Source organism: Lichenostomus cassidix, chromosome 29, assembly GCF_008360975.1.
Source record: "Lichenostomus cassidix isolate B80296 chromosome 29, HeHo_3.0, whole genome shotgun sequence".
In the NCBI taxonomy this organism is placed as follows: Eukaryota; Metazoa; Chordata; class Aves; order Passeriformes; family Meliphagidae; genus Lichenostomus; species Lichenostomus cassidix.
Genome location: NC_139509.1, coordinates 1547921 through 1554005, shown reverse-complemented (window position 1 = coordinate 1554005; position 6085 = coordinate 1547921).

Here is a 6085-nt window from a genome sequence, read left to right as displayed (position 1 = left end):
GGAAAAAGCCAAGTGTGCAGTCACACCATGGTGGGTGAAGGAAAGGAAGAGAAGGAAAAAAAAGGAAAGGAAAGGAAAAAAAAGAAAGAAAAGGAAAAAGGAAAAGAAATAGGAAAGAAAAAGAAAAATAAATAGGAAAAAGGAAAGGAAAGGAAAGGAAAGGAAAGGAAAGGAAAGGAAAGGAAAGGAAAGGAAAGGAAAGGAAAGGAAAGGAAAGGAAAGGAAAGGAAAGGAAAGGAAAGGAAAGGAAAGGAAAGGAAAGGAAAGGAAAGGAAAGGAAAGGGAAAAGGGAAAGGGAAAGGGAAAGGGAAAGGGAAAGGGAAAGGAAAAGGGAAAGGAAAAGGGAAAGGAAAGGGGAAAGGAAAGGAAAAAGGAAAGGAAAGGGAAAGGAAAGGGGAAAAAGGAAAAAGGAAAAAGGAAAAGAAATAGGGAAAGAAATAGGAAAAAGAAAAAGAAATAGGAAAAAGGAAAAGAAATAGGAAAAAGGAAAAGGAGGCTGAAGGCAGATATTTCTGGTCTTGTGGATTCCATTAATCTTATCAAGATAAAAGGGGAAAAAAGGAATCCTTTTGCTATTGAGCACAAGAAATCGCTAATAATATTAATGACTTACGAGAAGTAATTTGTATAGCCACTCCTATCCTGGAGAATGTGATGAATATTCATGAATTTTACCTGTAACACTGTGTCTTTGGGGGGACTGAGGTGTGTGTTTGGTGGAGAGAATTCCCCACACACCTGGTGTAAATATATATATCTAAAGCAAATATATATAGCAAATTTATACATATAAATAAATACACATAAAGCAAATACCCACTGCTCTGAGTTGGTCTCTGAAGTGTCTCCAGGCTCGACTGGGATTGAATCAATCCTCAGCAAGCTGAGAGTTTTTGGATGCTGAACAGTCTGAAAGCTCAGGATGATGTTCTCACCGTGCTCCAACACACTGGAGACTTGAAAAATGCAATTTTTTTCCACATTCCATCCACAAGCTGCTCCCTGTGGTACCTGTCCTGCAATTCCAGAGCTCAAACACCTCCTCTGAGTCCTCCTGGTGCTGGAAAATAGACCAGGTTAAAAATTTTTATAACTTTAGTCAAAGGTTTTGTTTGTCTTTATCCCAAAAAAAGGAATTTTAGGTTTCTTTCAGGGTGTTGTTCTGCCAGGTGAGGTCTGGTGGACTCAGCGTGTCAACAGATTGGGAGTGACCCCGGAGATAGCCAGAGAGATAAAGAAATATAGAAAAAATAAAGGAAAATGAACCAGAAAGATAAAGAAATATAGAAAAAATAAAGGAAAATGAACCAGAGAGATGAAGAAATATAGAAAAAATAAAGGAAAATGAACCAGAAAGATGAAGAAATACAGAAAAAATAAAGGAAAATTAACCAGAAAGATAAAGAACTATAGAAAAAATAAAGGAAAATGAACCAGAAAGATAAAGAAATATAGAAAAAATAAAGGAAAATGAACCAGAAAGATAAAGGATGTTAACAGAACATCCACAGGACATCAGTGACTATCACAAACATCCACCCCAGATCACCTCCAGCAGGGCTGAAGACATCCTGGCCCAGAAAAGACTGATAAGAACAACTGAAGAATGAAAAACCTAATTAACATCAGAGGTTAGGAAATTCAGATCCAATGAGGAACTGAATATTGAGGATTTGCTCAACTTTAGACCAATGAACACTGACCCAAAGTATATGTATACATATTTCCTATGTATTTTTACTGTATAAAATATCTAAAAAATCGAGTAAAATCATCTATCCTGGAATGATTCTCTCTGCACAGCCGGGCTGAGTGTGGATGAGATGATTTCTGTGGCACAGAACAACATCCTGACCAGATAATAAAGCAACGCCTTGACTCTCTGACATTAAAAATGTTGTTGGAGGGTTTTTGTGTTTCCCGCAGATTCGGTGACACCGGGAGAGCTGCGCCGGGCAGGGAGGTGACAGATGGACAGGGTGACCTGCTCCCAGCGCGGCCAGCAGCTCCCGGGAAGGGATTAGAGCTCCGGGAATGCCGTGGGGAGGGAGGGGCGGTGGGCAGCTCCGGCCGTGGTTAATCGGGTTCGTTAGCGCCCTTCAGATCCCACCTTTCAGATCCCATCCTTCAGATCCCAACCTTTCAAATCCTGCCCTTCGAACCCCACCTTTCAAATCCCACGTTTCAAACCCCACCCTTCCAATCCCACCCTGCAAATCCCACCTTTCAAATCCCAACCTTTCAAATCCCACCTTTGAAATCTCATCCTTCAAATCCCACCCCTCAAATCCCACCCTACAAATCGAACCTTTTAAATCCCAACCTTTCAAACCCCACCTTTCAAATCCCACTTTTCAAATCCCACCTTTCAAATCCCAACCTTCCAATCCCACCATTCATATCCCACCCTTCAAATCCCACCCTTCAAATCCCACCTTTCCGATCCCACCCTTCAAATCCCACCCTTTAAAATCCCACCCTTCAAATCCCACCTTTCAAATCCCACCCTTCAGATCCTATCCTTCAAATCCCACCCTTCAGATCCCACCCTTCCAAATCCCACCCTTCAAATCCCAACCTTTCAAATCCCAACTTTCAAATCCCACCCTTCAAATCCCACCTTTCAAATCCCACCTTTCAAACCCCACCCTTCAAATCCCAACCTTTCAATTCCCACCTTTCAAATCCTGCTCTGCAAATCCCACCCTTCAGCTCCCAATCTTTTAAATCCCACCCTTCAAACCCGACCTTTCAAACTCCACCCTTCAAACCCCACCTTTTAAATCCACCGTTCACATCCCACCCTTTAAACCCCACCCTTCAAAAATTCCACCCTCAAATCCCACCTTTCCAATCCCACCATCCACATCCCGCCTTTCAAATCCCACCTTTTTTTTTTTTTTTTTTTTTTTTTTAATCCCACCCTTCAAATCCCAATTTTTAAATCCCACCTCAATCCCACCCTTCAAACCCCACTTTCAAATCCCACCCTCAAATCCACCCTCAATCCCATCTTCAATCCACCCTTCAAATCCCACCTTTCAAACCCCACCTTTCAAATCCCACCTTTAACCCCACCTTCAAATCCCACCCTTCAAATAGTCTCACCCTTCAAATAATCCCACCCTTCAAACCCCACCCTTCAAAGCCCAACCTTTCAAATCCCACCCTTCAAATCTCACCCCTCAAATCTCACCTTTCAAATCCCACCCTTCTAATCCCACCTTTCAAATCCCACCTTTCAAACTCCACCCTCAAACCCCACCTTTCAAATCCCACCTCTCAAATCCCACCCTTCCAATCCCACTCTTCAAATCCCACACCTCAAATCCCACGCTTCAAATCCCACCCTTCAAACCCCAACCTTCAAAAATCTCACCCTTCAAAAATCCCCCCCAACTCCCACCCTTCAAATCCCACCCTTCAAACCCCATTTTTTTTTTTTTTTTTTTACCCTTCAAACCCACCTTTCAAATCCCACCTTCAAATCCCACCTTTCAATCCCACCTTTCAATCCCACCCTTAAGCCCCAGCCTTCAAATCCCACCCTTCAAATCCCACCCTCAAATCCCACCTTGCAAATCCCACCCTGCAAACCCCACCCTTCAAACCCACCTTTCACATCCCACCCTTCAAACCCCACCCTTCAAATCCCAACCTTTCAAACCCCACCTTCCAAATCCCACCCTTGAAACCCCACCCTTCAAAGCCCAACCTTCAAAGCCCACCATTCACATCCCACCCTTCGAATCCCACCTTTCAAATCCCAACTTTTCAAGTCCCACCCTTCAAATAATCCCACCCTTCAAATCCCACCCTTCAAATCCCAACCTTCAAATCCCACCCTTCAAACCCCACCCTGCAAACCCCACCTTTCAAATCCCACCTTTCCAATCCCACCCTTCAAATCCCAATCTTTTAAATCCCACCCTTTAAATCCCACCCTTCAAATCCCACCCTCAAATCCCACCTTTCAAATCCCAACCCTTGAAATCCCACGTTTCAAATCCCACCCTGCAAATCCCACCTTTCCAATCCCACCCTTCAAATCCCAATCTTTTAAATCCCACCCCTGAAATCCCACCCTCCAAATCCCACCCCTCAAGTCCCAAGATTTCAAACCCCACCCTCCAAATCAATCCCACCCCATTGCCCTTTCCAGCTCCAGCCCTGGCCAGGAAGGACAGGAACAGGCTGAGGCTGTCCTAGTTGAGATGCAAATCACTCCTCTGTCATTTCCAGGAGCCGCGGGGACATCGTCGGGAGCCAAGGGACCCGGGGGGGGTTTGGCATTTCACTATTCCCTGCCCACTCCCTATTATTCAGTCTCCATGGAGCCCGGAGGGATTTTTTTGGGATGCCCAGAGTTGGATCTGCTCCGTGGTTACTTTTGCTCTTTGTAGGTGGGGATTTGTAGGATAAAAACTGTGTTTTATATGGGTTGTGCCCTTCTGGGGTTAAAAAACGAGGTGAAATTCCAGCCGGTGACTCCAGCTGCATCCCAAACCACGGAGGGAAGGATTTGGGGTTGGAATTGAGGGGTTGGGAGTGTGGGAAGGGGGATTCGGGATGGGAACAGGGAGCTTCAGGGGTGGGATTGGGATTTTGGGGTTCTGGGGGATCAGGGGAAGGAATGGACACCGTGAGGATGTGGGAGTGGAGGAAAGGGAAAGGGAATTTGAGAAAAGGGAGCTAGAGGGGTGGGATTGAGGGTGTTGGAGTGGTCAGGGATTACCAGCTCTGCGTGAGTTAATTTTTCTCTCCATTTGGGAGCAAAAGTCAGCTCACTCCAGCCCTGGATGAATTCCCAAGGCAAGGCAGTGAGGAAAGGGAAGCTCAGGGGATGTTCTGGACATCCCAGGCAGCACTGAATTCTGGCCCAAAGCGTTTATTCTTTTCCCTTTTCCCTTTCCTTTCCTCTGTTTCCCTTTTCCCTTTCCCTTTCCTCTGTTTCCCTTTTCCCTTTCCCTTTTCCCTTTCCCTTTTCCCTTTCCCTTTTCCCTTTCCCTTTTCCCTTTCCCTTTTCCCTTTTCCTTTCCTTTTTCCCTTTTCCTTTTTCCTTTCCTTTCCCTTTTCCATTTTCCTTTCCTTTTCCCTTCCCTTTTCCCTTTCCCTTCCCTTTTTCCCTTTCCCCTTCCCTTTCCCTTCTTTCCCCTTCCCTTTTCCCTTTCCTTCCCTTTCCTTCCCTTTTCCCTTTTCCCTTTCCTCCGTTTCCCTTTTCCCTTTTCCTTTTCCCTTTTCCTTTTCCCTTTCCCTTTTCCCTTTTCCTTTTCCCTTTTCCCTTTTCCCTTTTCCCTTTTCCCTTTTCCCTTTTCCCTTTCCTCCGTTTCCCTTTCCCTTTTCCCTTTCCCTTTTCCCTTTCCCTTTTCCCTTTCCCTTTTCCCTTTTCCCTTTCCCTTTTCCCTTTCCCCTTTCCCTTTCCCTTTTCCTTTTCCCTTTCCCTTTTCCCTTTCCCTTTTCCCTTTCCCTTTTCCCTTTCCCTTTCCTCTGTTTCCCTTTTCCCTTTCCTTTTCCCTTTCCCTTCCCTTTTCCCTTTCCCTTTTCCCTTTCCCTTTCCCTTCTCCTTTCCTTTCCTTTTTTCTCCTCTTTCTTTCCTTTCCATCTCCACAAACATCCCAAAACCCAATCCCCACCTTCCTCCCCGGGGAATCACCTCCAGCAGCTCAGCAAGAGGGAAAAAAAAAAATCTCGGCGTGGGGGAGTTTTATCATTTATATCATTCTTTATATCATCGTTAAGAGTAGCAGGTATTGATGTACAATGCATCTGTCATCTTATTGTGCTTCCTATGAAAATGTGTGTACATAGTACAGATACCGGAGAGAATTCCACACTTTATACACTTGAAGGCATTCAGAGATCAGTAACAGAAAAAAAAAAAAAAATTAAAATTAAAAATAAAAATGGCACAAGAACAAGGCCTAAATGCTACCGGATGGGTATCTACACTGGCATGATGCATATAGATATATATATATATATGTACACATATATATAGTCATATATATTATATATAAGAAATATAAAATGCCAATGACATAATAACAAAAAAAAAGCGTTTTTGTTCAACAGGCGAGCCTCAAGG